General features: G+C 35.6%; 1 protein-coding gene across 1 annotated transcript in view; it reads right to left on the reverse strand.

Moving 5' to 3' along the window:
* LOC125094280 (bifunctional heparan sulfate N-deacetylase/N-sulfotransferase 4) overlaps positions 1-20,393 on the reverse strand; it is a 265,257-nt gene that overhangs the window by 138,524 nt on the left and 106,340 nt on the right. The window lies entirely within an intron of this gene.

Below are 20,393 nucleotides of genomic sequence, written 5' to 3' on the forward strand. Positions count from 1 at the left end.
CAGATAGTAATCTCTGAATCAGACTTAGTCCAATAAATTTTCTGCCAATTCTTAAACTGCAATTATTCTTTTTTTTTTAAGATTTTATTTATTTATTTGACAGAGAGAGATCACAAGTAGACAGAGAGGCAGGCAGAGAGAGAGAGAGAGGGAAGCAGGCTCCCTGCTGAGCAGAGAGCCCGATGCGGGACTCGATCCCAGGACCCTGAGATCATGACCTGAGCCGAAGGCAGCAGCTTAACCCACTGAGCCACCCAGGCGCCCAAACTGCAATTATTCTTATGTAGCATAATTCAGAACTCTCAGATCCTTGGCTTTTTGGTTTACTTATTGACTCAGAAGGCTTTTCCCGTTTTTAAATAGATGTGTAAAGGGGACTTACTTTGTTCTGATGAAAATGAGAAACTCATTTCAATTTTTTTTTGCTTACTGCTAACCATATGTTAAGGTGAACAAAGAGTCAGAAATTAAGACAATTTTTTGAATATTAGTCACAGTGGTTATGCATTTGCTTTAAAAATTTGTGAAACTATTTACTACCCCAGAATTAAGAGAACTCCTCCAAATTAGCTTAATTAAATAAAAGAAAAGAGAATAACTAGGAGGTTGGTAACTATATAATCAGTGGATATCCAAGGTTACATTTAGCTATTTCAATGTAATCTTGGCCAATCTTATTTAAATATTATGAATTAAATAGAAAAAGGGAAAAAAATAGATCGATTGGTTTAACTCAGTTGTATAAAATATTATTTTTAAAGTTCTCAAAAAGAACAAACTAAATGTTAAAAAGAGGTTGGAGTTAAAAATAGAGTCTATTGGACTAGCTGGGCATATTGGTAACTCTGGTGGAATACAGTTTTAAATAGAAAATATCACACATCCTTTTATCTTAGTTCCCTCCCCCCCCACCGCCGGGTTTCTCATTTTATTTAATGCACAATCCTTGGGACTCCGTATCTTGAAAGAGTTCATTAAAAACATTTCTCCCTTCCCCTGTATTTCTTATCACTCCAACCCCCCTCCAACTCTCTAGCTCTGAGTTCTTGAAGTCATTGTTCTGCATTTATATCTCCGCTATCCATTCTTCAATTTCCTAAATATGTATTGTAGTTGCATAGAGTGCTGGGTGTAACAAGCATAGTCCCTTTAACCTAGGACCTCAATGGGTAGAAAGGGAGAGAGATATTAAATAGACAGTCAAACAAATGTGTAATTACAACTCATGGTAAGTTCTACAAAAGAAATCTAGGGCATGCTGTGAGAGACACAGTAAAGGATTTTAATTTATACTGAGGGTGTGGGCTCACACTTTTGATGTTTTCTTAGGGACAATCAAACATCAAACAATCTGTTTTTCCCCTCAATCAACTTGCCACCACTTTAGAACTCTCTCATTGTCTTTTTCTTGCGCTTTTAAAACACTGTGGTCTGCTAACCTGTTCCCACCTTTAAGTTTTACCTTCCTCTGCTGCCTTACATTCTGCAATCATACTAACATCCCGAAGGCAGTAAATGCACTTAACCCTTGGGGTCAGGGAGGCCTTTCAATTAATGACAGCCTTGTCAGTCATTTCACTTCTCTAATCCTTTCCTTTATCTGTAAATGGGATAATGCTTAACATCTGTTTCACACTATTATTGTGAGGATTACATTGCATGAGGCATACAAAGTGCATAGCTAAGTGCCTGGCACACAGTAGGAACTCAATAAATGCTGTTAATGAGCACTCAATAGGTCACTCTCTCCCAACCAACTAGGTATACTTTTTTTTTTTAAGATTTTTATTTATTTATTTGACAGAGAGAGATCAGAAGTAGGCAGAGAGGCAGGCAGAGAGAGGGGAAGGGAAGCAGGCTTCCTGCTGAGCAGAGCCCAATGTGGGGCTGGATCCCAGGACCTGGGGATCATGACCCGAGCTGAAGGCTTAACCCACTGAGCCACCCAGGTGCCCCACCAACTAGGTATTCTTGATGCCTCCTCATTTCTGATTAAACTACAAGCGTTGCTATTTCCCCCAAATCACATAGTCCTCTGGTCTATCCCCAATGCCTACACTTTTCCACACCTTTCCTTTCTCTATTCCCTTTGCCTAGATAGTCTCCAGCTGCTCCCCTAGTTTTAAGTGCCTCCAGGTCAATCAAACCCTACTTATTTTTATATATTCTATATTGCCAGATATATTTTTTGTATATGTGAAAGGCATTCGATAGAGTTAATTTCATTTATTTATATTAGTAATACAGTAATATATTACTGATGGTAAAATAATAAACATGGTTCATGGACCATATCATTAAATGATATCAGAACACTATGAATAGGATGCTACATTTCACCAGCACATTTATATCATGGATATTTTATAATCTTATATTATAGATTGCCTGGCAAGACAAGCTCACAAAAAGTGAGGACAGATGAATATTTTTCCACCAGTGCTAATTAACTCTATGAAGAATTTGACAGACTCTTCATTGTTGAAAGAAATAGAGTTCTCTAGTCATATTCTCCCAACATGTAATCTTGGTTAATGTGGGAGTAAAAATGACAATTGCTATAAGTAAAACCAAAACAAAATAAATGGATTAAAAAAGCAAATCCTAACAGCCTCCAATCCCGTCTACTTCAGTATAAAAAATATTCTTTGATTTCCAAAATTCAGGGAAAAAAAATTTCCATGTTCTTTCAATGATGAAAGAAGAAAGGCACAAATAATAATGAGTAACAAAAGAGGTCTAATTTTAAAAATAAAAATCAGAAATAAAGGTAAAAGTAAAAAGTGTTAAACCACCAAAATTAAAAAAGAAATGTAGAAAAAAATAAACAATAGAAATACAGGAAAAATTTCAGAAGAAATGTTAGACAAGAAAATATACAAATACAAAATTATGAATAAATGAAATATAATGAAAAAGTTACTTTAGAAAAACTTGTTTATAAAGTAAAAGTAATATGTCTCAGAGATGAAAATCAAATTGTCAAACTTAGGAAATAGCATGTAGCTATAGATGTGCTTTTTTTATCTATTTTGTGAGGAAGTTTGACTAACTTTTGAACATAAATGTAAAATGAAATATATTTAATGTTTGGACAATAAGCCTCAGTTATTTCTTTAATAGTTCACATCAGAAAAAATATAAACAGCTTTGAAGTTTTTCCTTGCATTATTTAGGAAGAACTTACTAAGTTACCTGATTAGATATTAAAGAGAATAAATATATATAACAAGAAAAATCAATAATTCATTCTTTTAATAAATATTGCTTACATTCATTTAATGTTCTCATAATGAGTTCCTTAGTATTTAATAAAGCAAGTCCAACTTACCCTATTGCAAAATGTTAAAGAAATAGTTCTCAAGCTTTATTTTTCATAAAATTTTTTAAAACTTTTTTTTTTTTTTAAGATTTTTATTTATTTATTTATTTGACAGAGAGAGATCACAAGCAGGCAGAGAGGCAGGCAGAGAGACAGGAGGAAGCAGGCTCCCTGCTGAGCAGAGAGCCTGATGCGGGACTCGATCCCAGGACTCCGAGATCATGACCTGAGCTGAAGGCAGCGGCTTAACCCACTGAGCCACCCAGGCGCCCTCATAAAATTTTTTAAAAGAGACTGCTAATATTGTGGATTCTGGGGACCCACTTGAAGAGTTATTGATTTAGTGTTACATGATAGGGTCCAGGCTTGTGTATTTTATCATAGACCCGAGTCGGTTCTAAAAATGGTCAAAAGCAATTGTTTCCAAGTTACCCATAAGAAATGAATTGCCAGAATGTTTATAAGATAACTTTTTCCAGACCCATGCTCTGGGAATTCTGAATTAGATTATAAAAAAATGGAACCTAGGAAACTGTAATTTTAGTATATGTGCTGCTGAATTATTCTTGTAGCTTCAAATTGAAGATTAAAACCATCAAGGAAAAATTATGGAAATATTAAGTTAGTGCGTTATTTAGACTAATTTCAAAGTATGTTGTGTAAGTCTTAATCCACTCTGATATTTAGGTAGTTTAATATAAGGCTAACCCTTTAAGGCATAACCATCTACATATATTGATATAGCCTTATACTTTCAAAATTTCAAATCAAATACATAAGTGTGATAGTTTTTGTTCTTTTTTTTTTAAGATTTTATTTTATTTGTTTGACAGACAGAGATCTCAAGTAGGCAGAGAGGCAGTCAGAGAGAAAGGGGGAAGCAGGCCCCTCACTGAGCAGGGAGCCCAATGTGGGGCTCGATTCCAGGACCCCAAGATCATGACCTGAGCTGAAGGCAGAGACTCAACCCCCTGAGCCACCCAGGCACCCCAGTTTTTGTTCTTTTAACTGTTTTGTACAGTTTTTAAAAATTATATACAGTAACTCATAAAAACAGTATCTTATTTAATCTCGAGGAAGGAACCAGGAGAGGTTATCTTTATACTTATTGTCCAAGTGGATAAAATTGCTTCATGGAAAGTTTAAATGGCCTACCTAGATAACACAAGGAGAGGCCGAAATTGAGTATGTTTGCGTTAACACTTGGTGCAACCTTAATAGCTTCAGGTCCCACTATAGTAAGTTTGTGTAGCCACCCATGATGAAATGACTCAAGATTCCATGAACTTTTGGACACACTATTTATCGATGTACAAATGAAGATGGATAGGGCTGATCGAGGGTGAAAGTATGAAGCTTTTGAAGTTTGCTTTTGGTAGTCTCTGCCTCCCTTCTTGTTCATCTCCTTCCCCTTAGAAGCAATCCACACTCCTTTGCTCTCTTTTTTCTAAGGATTTTATTTATTTATTTGTTAAAGAGAGAGAGCGAGAGCACACACAAGCAGGGGGAGCTGCAGGCAGAGGGAGAAACAGGCTCCCTGCTGAGAAGGGAGCTGAGTATGGGACTCGAACACAGGACCCTGGGATCATGACCTGAGCTAAAGGTAGACACTTAACCAACTGAGACACCCAGGCTTCCGTCTCCCTCTCTTTGTAAAAATAAAGTCTTACTGCCGCTCAAAGAGGAAACTGTCTGATATAATTTACACATTGAAAAATATTTTCACACAAATACACAAAGTCTTCCACAGTGTTTTACATTGAAGTTCGTCTATGATTGTGGAATGAATGAGTTAACTAAGGAAGAATGAATGAATGTGTGTAATAATAATACTGAAGAAATCTGGGGGCCTTTTGTGGGGAGAAAGTTTTGGGGATCCTTCTGCTGAAATCATACTCAATTTGAAGAACAACTTGCTGAGTAGAAAAACACCACTGCATTTCAGAGCAATTGCCCTCTCATCTTTCCACCCATCACTTAAGTGTTGCACTCCCAACTCCCAATCTCACCTAAGTCTCCAGGAAACCAGGGATCTGAGACTTACCCTCTGGGCTCTCTTCCTCCTTGTGCCATTATTAATTCATCCATCCATTGAAACAATATTAACTGAACACCTGCTATGTTTCAGGCACTCTTCTAGGTACTTAGGACACAGGAAAGAATGCTAATAATAATCGAGTCTTTATTGTGTGTTAGGTACTCTGAAAAACACTCAGTTTGAATTATCTCTTTAAATCTCCCTGTGATCCCCTAATCAACCCTGCTTTATAAATGAGGACTATAAGGCACAGAGAAACTAAATAAGCTACATAAATTTTTGGAGTTGAAGTTGGAAAATTCTGACAAACAAAACCAATAAACTTGTTCTTGTGGAACTTAGGTTCTGTTTAGGTGCACAGATGATACACAGGGAAAATCAATCATAATTATTTAATTGCAAATTATAATTAGTGGTGCAGAAATAGTGTTATAGTATATGCTATTATTAAAACTAACACAGAGTCCCTACATTTCAACAGGATGGGCACCGTGCTCTATACAGCCTTTCTGAAAAAGTGGCAATTTAGTTGAGCCATGAAAAATACGAGGCCAGTCATGCCCAACTCGGCTCTGGAGGAGTGTGCTCAGGGCAAACAGGGTAGTAAGAACAAGGCCCAGTGTCAGGAAAAACCCTGGTATCTTAACACACCACACTCTACTTCATCTCACATAAGACAGGATTTTTACATTCTAAATTGATTCCTTTGGCTACTTGCTGAGAAGGTATTGCAGGAAAACTGGAGCAAAACCCGGAAAGTCATTGAGGAGGCTTTTGCAGTAGTTCCAATAAGCACAAAATAAAGGCATGGCTTCTACTGGGAGTACTGGGAATGGAAGGAAGGAAGGAAGGAAGGACGGATGGACGGATGGGAGTGTAATTGTTGATGGACTGATGTGGGAAGTGAAGTGGAGTGTAATTTCATTAATGCTTCAGATTTCTGACATTCAGTGAGATGGGGGGAGAGTTGGGAAAGGTTTTGAGGGAAAAATCAATACTGGCACTGCTACACTTAAACATTCTCACAACAGGCTGGCTGTGTTGTTGAAACTTATAGAACACTCCTACATACCTAACAGGAAAGATGGAGCTTAAAGTTCTAGAGCATCATTGCTTTTAAACCTTTGTTATCCATAATTGGAGGGCAAGCTTTAGGAACTAACTGCGTAAGGAATGTATGTATTGGTAACAGGAATAGTCTCATAGCTTAAGGAGTGATTTTTGCATGCTGGAAGCTTAAACATTGATGCTAATTAAAATACTGGCAAAGAGAAGAGAGAATTTGAAAGTTGGTTTGACCTTGTAAAATAATATTAACTCGTGTCACGTATGTGAAGAGTTTTCATTTTCTGCTTGATTATCAAAGAACACAATCAAGGTTATATAAATCATTAAATTTGAAATGCATTTACAGTGTTGTAAATTTTATTTTATTGCATCAGCAAAACAGTCCATGTGACTTTGATTCCTTCCTGGGTGTGAATGGATTTTTCTCATGTCCTAAAGTTTGTTACTTCAAAGTTTCCTGGGCAGCTTCGTGTTCACAGAATTCTAAAGCATTCTTACTTCAGTTCATTCTGAAAGTATATGAGATGAACTTCGACTTCTGCTTTCTGGTTAGCAGTCTGGTATTCTCCCTGGGATCAGAAAATTTCCTTAAACAAGGTAAAATACTGTCCAGTTCTTATAAGTCCCAAATTCTCTTCAACTGTACTCTCATTTTCAGTCCATGTAGATCATCTCAAACAATGAGTGGTTTCTGTTCTGTTTTGATGATTTCCATGTTCTACCTAATTCACTGGAATTTTGAATTAAATATGTTTGAATCAAATATGAACTATAGGGCCCTTCAGATAATTTATACATTTGTACAAATAGTTTTATACATTTATATATAAATTTTTTTAAAAGATTTTATTTATTTATTTATTTGAGAAAGAGAGAGATAGGGAGAGAGAGAAAGAGAGAGCATGAGTCGGGAGGAGGGGGAGGAGCAGAAGGAGAAGCATACTCTCCCAGAACAGGGAGTCCAATGCGGGGCTCTACCTCAGGACCCTGGGATCATGACCAGTGCTTAGCCACCTGAGCCACCTAAGCATCCCACATTATGTATAAATTATACTGAAGTGATAAATTTATACATTTATTATTTGAACCACTGGCATTCTCCTTTAAAAGTTTTTTTCTCCAAGCTTGGTCTTTAATTATATTATTTAATTTACTTTTCCTGTAGGCTTTGGTCCAAGTCCTATGATGGCCTACAAATTTTTTGAGTTATAAAAATATAAAAATTTAACTTCAGAGTTCATGGTTTATTCATGGTTTTCTTTTTTTTTTTTTAAAGATTTTATTTATTTATTTGACAGACAGAGATCACAAGTAGGCAGAGAGGCAGGCAGAGAGAGAGGAAGGGAAGCAGGCTCCCTTGCCGAGCAGAGAGCCCAATGCAGGGCTCGATCCCAGGACCCTGGGATCATGACCTGAGCCGAAGGCAGCGGCTTTAACCCACTGAGCCACCCAGGCGCCCCTATTCATGGTTTTCTTTAAAGCCTTTTATGCTTTTAATGACTGTTTTCCCTAAGCTAAAGTATTTAAGTAGATGGTAGAGTAATATTGAGATAGAACAATCTTATATTAGGACTTCTTTGGGGATGTGGAATGAAACTGGTCATTGTAAACTCAATGACTAAGAGATGGCTTCAGGAATAATCAGGAATGAGATAGCTTGGAGAAACGTACACATGTACGTACAACACAAGCAAAATAACAAAGTCAAACCTTCATTGGGTGAGTGTGGGCAGAAAGTAGTTGATGATTAAACATATTTCCAGGGATTTTCACTTAAGGTCTGCACTGAATTGGTTTGAATTCTCTGTGTGTTAGGTTGGAACTTTAAAATGTAACCTGAATCACTCTGCAGGATCCTGACTCCTATGCTGGGGAGCCAGCTTGATGGAAGTGCAGTGTACTGCTGTGGCGGCTCTAGAACACAGATAGAATCACCCTCTTCAGAGTTGCCTTGGGGTCTCTGGAGTGTGGGAGCTTGGGCATGGATTATTTGACCATATGAGGGGATAACCAGGGAAACAGGGTTCCCAATTTCAGAGGAGTATTTTCCAAACCATGATCCATGGTTCACTAGGTCTGTGAAATTTAACAATTCTATGAAAAATCATTCCATGTTCAAAATGTTTGGGTAACCCTATATTATACCCCTCTTGGGAGGTTCTTAATTCACACTAACGTACTGAGCTCTTTAGCAGGAAAAAATTTGTATATGATTTACTTTAGCTTAGCTTTTTCTCTGAACTATTAGCGAGCAGCACACACTTCCATTTGCCCAAATCTGATACATACTCTTTTAGGTAAAATATTAAGTGGGTGGCTAATCCCTTGGAAGTAGAAGTATTTCTTGGATTCATGGTATGGTTTCCTGCTTGGTATCCAATGCAAGTTGCAGGATAGAATAGTTGTGATTTTATATAAAATGTGATTCTCTGTGTGCATTTTTATATATTTATTTTTTATTTTTTTAAGATTTTATTTATTTGACAGGCAGAGATCACAAGTAGGCAGAGAGGCAAGCAGAGAGAGAGGAGGAAGCAGGCTCTCTGCTGAGCAGAGAGCCTGATGCGGGTCTGGATCCCAGGACCCTGGGATCATGACCTGAGCCAAAGGCAGAGGCTTTGACCCACTGAGCCACTCAGGCACCCCTCTGTGTGCATTTAAACATGCAATGACTTAGTTTTTTCTAAGTGATCTAAAGAAAGAAGTATTTTTCTTTAAGAAAGAAGTATTTTCCATTTCTACAGGATATCCCTAAAGAACTTCAGATCAGTTTTTTAATATTACAAAATTGTGGAAAAAAATTAGAAATAACAATTACACTTTTGATAAATACGATGTTACTTCTTGGAGCATCTTATTCTTATTGAGAAATTATTAAAGACAACTCTCAAGTTGCTTCATTAACAAAAATACTTTTTACTTAAGAGATTGAAAAATTCTCTCAATTCTCACAGCAATACTCATGCAACACAGGTACTCGATGATTGTTGGGTGATATTGTAATTGACTTTTCTAATTTCATCTCTAGAAATACTTCCTGTTCACATACTAGTTAGGAATCTCTTCATTGCTGAGATATTCACTTAGAAGCTTTATTATATAATTATTTGATTAAATATTGTGTTGTAACAATTCCACAATGTTTCTTGAGTGCAAAAAAGTATACTTTCTATTTCCAGTTTTAGGGGTGCCTGGGTGGCTCAGTGGGTTTAATCCTCTGCCTTCGGCTCAGGTCATGATCTGGGGGTGCTGGGATCGAGCCCCATGTCGGGATCTCTGCTCGGCAAGGGAGCCTGCTTCCGCCTCTCTCTCTGCCTGCCTCTCTGCCTACTTGTAATCTCTCTCTCTGTGTCAAATAAATAAAATCTTAAAAAAAGAAAAGCTTTTATTTCCAGTTTTATACAACTCCCCGTTCTGTTGTCACTGCACCTTGGAAACATCTGAACTCCGTGTCAGATTTTTAGTCTTGAAGACAGACTTCAGAGATTCTTGGCATAGCTTTGGCAGCCATGTTGGTCCTATAATAATTCTCCTAAAAATGTCCGAAACCATAGAAGGGAATTCTGTACATGGTAGGTATTCAGGACTTTAATTTCAAATTTTATGTCCACTGCCCCTTCATTCAATATTAAAAAGAAAAGAAAATTGTCAATTTCCATCATTCCTGTCTCACAAGAGCAAGGGATACATTACTGAGAGTGCCTGAGGGTATCTGTAAGTTTTTATCTACTTTTTCTTAGGAGAGGTATACTTCTTCCCTTCTTCTATGTGGTTTCAGTCATAATTTCTCTTTACCCTAAATATAAGTGGATATGAGGTTAAAGTCTCTATGACCTTTTCAGTGGCCAAACTTTTCATTTCATTTAGACCAGGCTTGAAATTATAAACCATACATTTTAACTTTACTATAAAATAAATTTACTGTCTCTCTGTTAATAATTTAAAAGAATGAAAACTTTGTTATATTCATAGATTGAATTCTGTGAAACTATAGTTACCATCAGGGCAGAGCAAGCAATAGTAAATAAGAAAGGTTGATAATGGTGAAAATAGTTGTGTGCAGTAATGATTCAACTGATATGCTACAATTGATTTGAACAAATTTAAGTCCTTGACTTTGTTGGGTACTGATACATTGCATAACACATGTTATGCATGTTATGCATGTTAGGATATGTGGCATGCTGATAAGTATATGCTTTGTGTCCCACAATGAATATATCAGTCTTCTATCTGAATAAAAAGGATATGTGTTTTTAAATAGATTTTGGGGTTAATAGATGAACAAACAGGCTATACTTAATAGCAAAATCATTATTATCAAGGTTTACTCTATTAACATGGTGCATAGTAACTTAACTGCTTAGACTTTAAAAGTATCTTTGTATTAGAATATTGACATATTTGGATAAAAGGATAGGAGTGTCAAATTAAAAAATCAAGAACACCCCCTTGATGACTTGGAAAAAAAAAAACGTATTATTGATGATAGAATTAAAAATATAATGACTGCTTGTTTTTCATTTAAACATTGTAACAGAATAAAGTCAGTATTTAACAAATATGAGTTTATTTAACAGGTAAAATGAGAAAACAAATAAACACAACTACTTGTAGTTACCAAATTCACTGTAAGTAAACATCAAAAACTTTGTCACCATAAGGAACTAGACTCCAGCAAGCATTTACTGAGCCACTTCTACCTCCCAAGTAGTCTCCTAGGCCCTAGGCTCTGCTAATATATCGTGCACATTTTAAAATTATATATATTAATAAATATATTTATATAAATATGTTATGTATACATATTTGTAGCCTGCATGTGAAAATGTTTCTGTGTTTAATTTTCATGCTATCTTACTATATCTCAACAAATCTGCCTTTTTAAAATAATTTCATGATCAACTTTATAAACATTTGAAAAGTTTTCATATGATACATAGTTGAACATTTTGCAAACACACATTCAGATACATATATCTTTAAATGTGTCTCATAAAAATCATTTCCAAAGTCTAAATATCAAATCATGAGTCAATGTATATATATTTGAAGCATCAAAGCTTATTTGTTTTTTAAGCTCAGGTACAATAGAATCTTCTCATTACACAGCTAAGAATGTAGAGATAAATCAATTTTTAGATTTTATTGTAAATATGAAGACTTATGTCATTATCTATACAGAACCTTGATTTGGTTATAGAAGTCATTACCAAAATATATTGCAGCTTATGGTTAGGTAGTATTTTAAGGTGGGCTTTTCCTGTACTTAGTAGGCAAATCATTTTCTAACAAATCTATCCCTCTGACAAAGGCTTAAGGCTTTCAAAAATAAAAAAAGCTCTTGTGAGATTTAGTTGTCACCTCCTCAAGCTCAATTCTATTTAAAGCCTAATTATAATTCACATTCAAAACAAAACAGGTTTGACATCATCTGATAGTCTACCAAGTCTTCTTTCCTGTAGATGAGGGAAACTAGTGAGATACTCATGAAGGAGAACAACAAAACAAAAATGTATTAATGGTAACATTTTCCAGCACAGCTGTCATTTCCCAATGAAAGAAGGCAATATTCAAAATATTTTCTATGTAAATGTTATCCTTTAGAGTTCTGTGCCTGCCCTTACACACATTTCATATATTTTAATGATTTTGCTGTAATTTTAAGATTTTCAAATAAATGAAATATGTTACTTTATTTACTCATTCAAAAAATATTTGAGTAGCCAATATATTCCAGCTATTCTATGTATTAAAGAATCAGCTTAGCTTTGAGCAAACTAAAATACTTTCTCTAGGAGTATATCTTCTTGTGGGAAAAACAAATACAATAAACAACATAATGGTACAATAAGAAGAGCGTACTGGCAAGGCACTGGAGAGTTTTAAGCAGAGATATAGTGCTCATCATACTTTGAATCTTTGGCCTATGCATGAAGAGTTGCTAAGTAAAGGGAAGACAAAGATGGAAGAGGAAAGGAAGCATTTAGAAGACAGAGAAAAACTACCCTCATTGAGAAAGGAGTATCTTGGAGTGGATGGCAAAATAGGAAAATGGTCAGGTTTGGATGGTAGCTTGAAGAGAAAGGTTCTGGGACTCTATCAAATGATGAATGCAAGATGTGAAAGAATTGGATGTGGAGTTTAATGATTCGTGGATTTGTTCAGATTTGGGCTATTAGATGAACATTGAAAATTAGCAGTTATTCTCCAAAAGTGAAGTATCTCCTCAAAATTCCCAGAGTATCATTTACCCAGTATCATCCAACTCTCAGAGTAAGTAGGCTTCACCTATATAAAGTAGATGTCCCTGACCCACTAAATTTGGCCCAAACAATATTTTTTCTTGCTGGGTTTTCATGAGAGCTCAAGAAGTGTGGAATGACGGTAAGTTTTTTTCAAATACTTTAGAGGGGAAAAAATTATGGAACAAATTATTGGGTAAAAATTGCTCTAACAATTTTTATTTTTTTAAATTTTAAAAAAAGATTTTATTTATTCATTTGACAGAGAGAGCTGCATGTTTATTTATTTGACAGGGAGAGACACAACAAGAGAGGGAACACAAGCAGGGGGAATGGAAGAGGGAGAAGCAGGCTTCCTGCTGAGCAGGGAGCCCAATGCAGGGCTTGATCCCAGGACCCTAGGATCATGACCTGAGCCGAAAGCAGATGCTTTAACGACTGAGCCACCCAGGCACCCCATGCTCTAACAATTCTTAATTTAAGAACTCTATTATATACATGTTAAATGCAAAGGAAATGTAACAGAGAAACAACTATCTAACCCTACTGAAGGAATATGAAACATAGGGAATAAAGAGCATATCATTACCAATCTTTTATGTAAACATTGTGGTACAGATATTAGATGTTATAAGAATTTATGCTTTTAGCCCATTCACTGAATGTTGAAATAAAACTCCTAATTGTTATTTCAGTAACTATGGATCATTTAGCATTATAAAATAACTTACAAAACATTAGAATTTGTTGAAACAAAGTCTTCCTGCTTCTGTAAATGAAATATAGTAGCTCTTTAAAATATGTTCTTAAGGAATCTCCTTCCCAGAAGATATTTAATCAACTACAGGGAAGTTTCATTTTATTAACTGAGTCTGGTTTGACATTGCAAATATCTCTCACCTTGGGTCACATATGAGATAAAGTCTCTTAAAAATATCTTACTCTCACATTCTGCATTATTTTACATTAATCTCTAGAATTACCTTTAGAGATTTTGTCATCTTTATTCTTCCTAATTGCTGCATCTATTAAGCAAGGCAGATATTTTTCTACATTTCTTTGTTAATTACTAACATATCCCACATTTACATAAAACATTTTTGGGGGCCTTTTCTGTGGTAACATTTCATGGCTAATAGGAAGCAATTTGCTTTCCTTTATTAAGTGCATTAAAACTTCATGCCCTAGACATCATTGACGGTAAACATTTGATTCTGCTCAAATTTAATGCATGGAGGCATTTGGCTGTGCCATATTAGGTTTATTTATGTGCTGTGTTCTGCATTGTTAGCTGCTAATGAGACTTCAACTCTTATTGCTCTAAGGCCTGAACACTAACCTCATTTTAATGAGTTCATTATTTGCTGTCTTCTGAAAGGAAGACAACAAATTTTCCTTTTAATTAAAGGTCAAAACACCTCTGGTGAAGGAAAAGGAAGAGGTTATCAAGCCCTGGGATAAGATGAGAGATAGCTCTTTCAGATTTCTAAGTTAAACAGAGCTAGTGTAGGCTGGGGTAGGCGGTGGTTTCCCAAGAATATAGACAGTCAATCAATCTCAGGAGACCAAGGCGCATCTAAATTTAAGACAAATGAGAACACTACAGCATGATAGCTAATGTGCCTAAGACTTTGTAAAAAATGAAAGTCAGCCAAAGTAATTAAAGAGGCTTTACTCCTAACCAAAAGGGCCACGTGGATCAATACGGCTGCAGGAGCAAGAGTCGTCTTTCGCATGACCAATGAGTTACGGAGTCCAGAGAACACATGCCATATTAATTGAGCCAAGAAAAACTAATCTCAACTATTTTATCACAGAAAGTGAAGCAAAGGCAACTCAATATTTTAGGGAATCTGTTGACTTAATGTGAGGTAAAAAGAATATGTATATTCAGAGGGAACTTGGTGCTAAAGTGAAATTCCTGGGGATGTCAGCTGTTACTTGCATCTGCAGGCAATGTGTATCTCTAACCACGGGAAAAAGGTGAACCTAAATGATATATAGTTCTGTCACAGCAGATACTATGAACAACTTGCTACTTAACGTAAATTTTAATATAAACGGAACCAAGACATTTGAACATAACAATTAAATGGAACATTTGTATTTAACAAATCGTGTGGTTACGTTAAAATCCAAAATATTTTCATTTTGCCCTGATGACATAGACATTCCACACATGAATCATTTAGTCTTGTATATTGCTCCTTAAAGTTTAAATGTTTAATAACTTATTAATATTTATTTACTCTTAAGATTTTATTTATTTTTTTGAGCGAGACAGTGAGAACACGAGCAGAGGGAAAGGCAGTGGGAGAAGAGTCCGACAATGATGATGATGGGATTCAGGACCCTGAGGTCACCACCTGCGCTGAAGTCAAATGCCTAACCAACTGAGCCACAAGGTAGCCCTATACTGGCATTTAAACATATACCTTCAATAGCTTTATGTGTAAAATCTCTGTACCTTTTTATATTTCTAGCATTGTTCCTAGTGTAGAGCATATGGTAAATATTTCAGTAACATTTTCTCATTTAGAGTAATTTTAGATTTACAGAAAATTTGCAGATCGTGCAGAGTTTCCACATACCAGTACCATAGTATCTTATGTTACTGTGGTACATTTGTCACAAATAATGAACCAGTACTGATACACTGTCATTAACTAAAATCCATACTATATTCACATTTTTCTCAGTTTTCCACTAATTTTCTTTTTTTATTCTGGATCTCATCAAGAAACCACATTACATCTAATTGGTTTTTTCCTTAGGCTCCTCTTAGTTTGAGATTCATACTCTTTTTCAGAACAGCTTCAGGTTTACAGGAAAAATTAGGAAGCACAGAGTTACCACATAACCCCTCTTCTCCATATCCACAGATCCCCCATTTGTTATAACTGATGAATAAATACTGACACATTATTATTAACTGAAGTCCATTGTTGATAGTGGTGTTTGCTCCTTAGGCGGTAAAGTCTATGGGTTTTGAGAAAAATAGAATGCCATATAACCGTCATTAAGATTTCATGTAGAATAGTTTCACTGCCCTAAAAATTCCATACACTCCACTTATTCATTCTTTCCCCCTCCTTCTGGCAACCACTAATCTTTTTACTGTTGCTATAGTTTTGTTCTTTTAGGATGTTATTTAGTTGGACTTACACAGTACGTAGCTCTTTGCATTGGCTTCTCTCCCTTAAAATTCCTCTATGGGTTTTGTGAATGTGTGTGTGTGTGTGTGTGTGTGTGTGTGTGTGTGTGACTTGATAGCTCATTTGTTTTTGATGCCTTTTTATTAAAAGGAGACAGCAGGCCCCAAATGGAGTCACTTGTGCTATACATCATGTCAGCAAACCAAGACTTAATACCTAACCTAACCAGCTTGAATGTCTCCCAGGAATGTAACCTTTAACCAGCCAACCTGGAATTACCTGAGGTAACATTTCAACATTTCATGTTACTCCTGAGGTAATCCTCTTGATAGACCCCCTTTTGTTTCCCATAGGAGGGCCACCTTGCCTAAAACTTTGCATCCTTTGCTCATAATTGCCTTTTACTACTCCCTTTCCACCCTTAAAACCTTTGCTTTTTTTTTTTTTTTTACTGCTTAATGGAGCTCTTTCTGTTGCTAGATGGGATGGTGCCCAATTCAAATTGTTGAATAAAGCAAATTTGATCTTTAAATTTATTCAGTTGAATTTGTGTTGTTTAATATATTCTATCATCTGGATATACAATGGTTTATTCATTGACTTATTAAAAAGCATCTTGGTTCCTTCCAAGTTTTGACAATTATGAATAAAGCTGCTTGGGACGCCTGGGTGGCTCAGTTGGTTGGACGACTGCCTTCGGCTCAGGTCATGGTCCCGGAGTCCTGGGATCGAGTCCCGCATCGGGCTCCCAGCTCCATGGGGAGTCTGCTTCTCCCTCTGACCTTCTCCTCGCTCATGCTCTCTCTCACTGTCTCTCTCTCAAATAAATAAATAAAATCTTTAAAAAAAAAAAAAGCTGCTATAAAATTCATGCTCAGGTTTTTATGTAGATATGTTTTCGACTCATTAGAGTAGATACCAAAAAGTACAATTCCTGAATGTTATGGTACGAGTATGTTTACTTCCATAAAGAGCCACTAAACAGGCTCCCAGAGTGACTATACTGTTTTGTATTCCCATCAGAAATGAATTTGAATTCCTGTTTTTCCACATAGTCCCCAGCATTTGGTGTTGTTATTGTTTTGGCTTTGGGCATTCTAATAGATCTGTAGGGGTATCTCATTGTTTAAATTTGCAATTCTCTAATGACATATGATGTTGAGCATCTTTTGATTTGCTATTTCCATCTGTTTATCTTCTTTGGTGAGTTATCTGTTCCAATCTTTTGCCCACTTTATAATTGGATTGCCTGTTTTCTTATTACTGAGTTTTAAACATTTTTTGTGTATTTGGAAGCAAGTCCTTTATCAGATACGTGTTTTATAAATATTTTCTCTCAGTCAGGCTTGTTTCTTCATTTTCTTAACAGTACTTAGCGTAGAGCAAAGGTTTAAATTTTAATTAAATAATACTAAATTTTTCTTTCATGACTCATGCTTGGAGTAAAAATTTATTTGGCAAATGAATTCAATACAAAAAGTCAGATCAGTTTTTTACTGAGCATCTTTTATGTATATAGCACTGCAATATGGACAGGAGTAAAATGAGGTGGGAAGGAGAGAATATAGGAAACATTTCTTTAAGAAGCTTAAAATACTGTATTTTTTAAAAAAAAATCTTTATAATTTCTCTAAACACTATTTTATGTTTTTACTAAATGTGCTTAAATAAAATCAAAGATGGTCAATTGTATACTTGGGAGTTATCCTATAAATATTAGTATAGATTAACCTCAAACCAAAAATATCCAGCTAACAGAGTAAAATTGGTTTTAAAAATTTCTCTTTGACAATTTCTTCGCTTTGGCTTTTGCCCAATGCACAGAAAGGAAAATCAAGATTTGAAAAAGAAGAAAATAAAAAAATGAAACTTGTTTCAAAATATTTTTAATTTGAGAACAGATTATCCTACTGTGCCATGAATAATGTCTTTTGAGCATTTCATAGTTTTCAAAAGGCTGTCATATAGTATTTCACTTAAGCCTCAAAATAATTCTAGGTGCTTTTATCTTTATTTCACAGAGAAATAAAGTGGAAAAGAAAGCGGTGTAGCTTGATCAGGCTCTAAAATCTAAATTTTATGATTTCAAATCTGTTGTTTCTCATAGTTTCTACAGGAATTCTTCAGCTATTGTAGTATGGGTGGCAGCATCTATTGACTGATAGCTGAACTGGGACTACTTTAACTGAGCTATGTGTAGTTAAAGAAAATACCCACTTTGGGGCGCCTGGGTGGCTCAGTGGGTTAAGCCGCTGCCTTCGGCTCAGGTTATGATCCCAGGTCCTGGGTTCAAGCCCCACGTCGGGCTTTCTGCTCAGCAGGGAGCCTGCTTCCTCCTCTCTCTCTGCCTGCCTCTCTGCCTACTTGTGATTTCTCTCTGTCAAATAAATAAATAAAATCTTAAAAAAAAAAAAAAAAGAAAAAGAAAATACCCACTTCAGTTCCAGAATTTAATGTTCCAAGGAAGGAGTTAAAACTCACATAAATGAAATAGTATTAAATAATATTTAGTATTATTTAAGTAGTATTTAAATAACCAAGGCTATATAGATAATGAGTACTTGGAATTTCAAGTAGAAATTTATAGAAATCAAATTTATTAGAAATAAAATAGAGAAAAGAGACTCACACTGCAAAGTATCCACTTTTTTGGTAATTTTAGCTGAGTTAGTTTTTGTAACCCTTTTGCTCATTACTCTTATTTGTATGCCAGGATTCTAGAAGTGTTTGAATTAGGAACATAGGTGTGCACTACTAAACTGGACCCAATTTAAAAAGTTTAGGACTCATTTATTTTGACAATAACATGAATTAGTAACATGAAGTATTTCTTCATGAGTTTTTTTTTTTTAAAGATTTTATTTATTTGTCAGAGAGAGGGAGAGAGAGCAAGCACAGACAGACAGAATGGCAGGCAGAGGCAGAGGGAGAAGCAGGCTCCCTGATGAGCAAGGAGCCCGATGTGGGACTCGATCCCAGGACGCCGGGATCATGACCTGAGCCGAAGGCAGCTGCTTAACCAACTGAGCCACCCAGGCGTCCCTCTTCATGAGTTTTTAATTATCTGATAGGAATAAAATAAGTAACAAACTTATTTGGGTGTTTCTTTGCCCTCTAACCTTAACATTATTGTTTCTGTTCTAAATGAGACTCGTTTTAGATGTGGTCGCGAGTAAACGGAGGAATAAGGCAGAGAAAGTAGCTCTCTCAGAATTAATTCCAACTTGGTATGATATCTTCCAAAGGACACATATTCTGCTGCTTTTTATACCATTTTTGTTGAAAAAAAAATGTGTTCTTCACATCTTTTTGACTAAGAAATTTAAGATAATTTTAAAAAGCTATATTTGTGTTTCTGTTTTCAAAACCAAGTGATGAAGGCAACTGTCTGTATATGTTTGTATTAATCTTGAAGGCTGTGCACGCATAAACTCTTCTGCTAAGTAGTTCTATAACTATTTAAAGTTGCATCTGGGGGCTTCTGGGTGGCTCAGTCAGTTAAGCGTCTGACTCTTGATTTTGGCTCAGGTCATGATCTCAGGGTTATGAGATCGAGCCCCTGTTGGGCTCCACACTGGGACTGAACTCTGCTTAAGATTTTTTCTCTCTCTCTCCCCTCTCCCTCTGTCCCTGCTTCCCCCCTCCCTCTTTCTTCCCTCCATCTAAAACAAAACAAACAAACCAAAAAACTTGTCCTTAACGTGAACCCCTTAAAGACATTGATCCCCTAATTTTGGTTATACCACCTCAACTCAGGATTTAAAGATTAGTAATTCTGTTTTCATTCATGTTTCATAAGTGGTCAACTATATTCCTTATGTTCTCTTCTATGGACACTGTCTACTGGCAAATCTTAAATAAATTGTTTAAAATATGATCCTACATCTATCCCATTTTTGAAAGCCATATTTGACCCTGCTATTTGGTCCAGTAATCCGTGTTAATCTGTTAAGATACCTTGGTACAATCTCAGAAAGAATGTGCTGACTTTTTTGATATAGTGTTCTACCTGTTAAAAATCATATTCTTATTTCCAATCCATAAAAGTTGTATTGGTAGAGTACTTAGTATATATTTGAAACCACTCCATAATCTTAGCAGGAATCAAAATAAATAAATTAATTGTTCCTACATCTAAAATAAGTAATTTTCTTTTGAACAAACACAATAAAACTGTATAAAAGGCAGTGTAGAGTGGTATTGGAGGAGCCAGTTGCTGCAAATGCTTAATGAATCCAAATTAAGGAAAACAGTGGAAAGGTAATGTTGATCAGGGAACATTTCAGTAAGTAAACGATTAAACAGATTTTGAAGAAAGTGTAATTATTTGACTTAGTGTTAAAAAAAAAGAAAAAAACAACTCTGGGAAATGTGAGAGAGAAAATATGCAAAGATGAACTATTTACTATAATTTTTTTAAGAAATTTTATTTCTCTTCTTTTTTCTGATTTTGGAGAAAATCAGGTTATGCTAAATAACATTCTACAATCTGGCTGTAAAAATATACTTCATTTTCACATTTTCCCATAACATGGCATACTGTCAGATTTCTTCAACCTCTTTGG

Source organism: Lutra lutra, chromosome 2 (assembly GCF_902655055.1).
Source record: "Lutra lutra chromosome 2, mLutLut1.2, whole genome shotgun sequence".
Classification (NCBI taxonomy): Eukaryota; Metazoa; Chordata; class Mammalia; order Carnivora; family Mustelidae; genus Lutra; species Lutra lutra.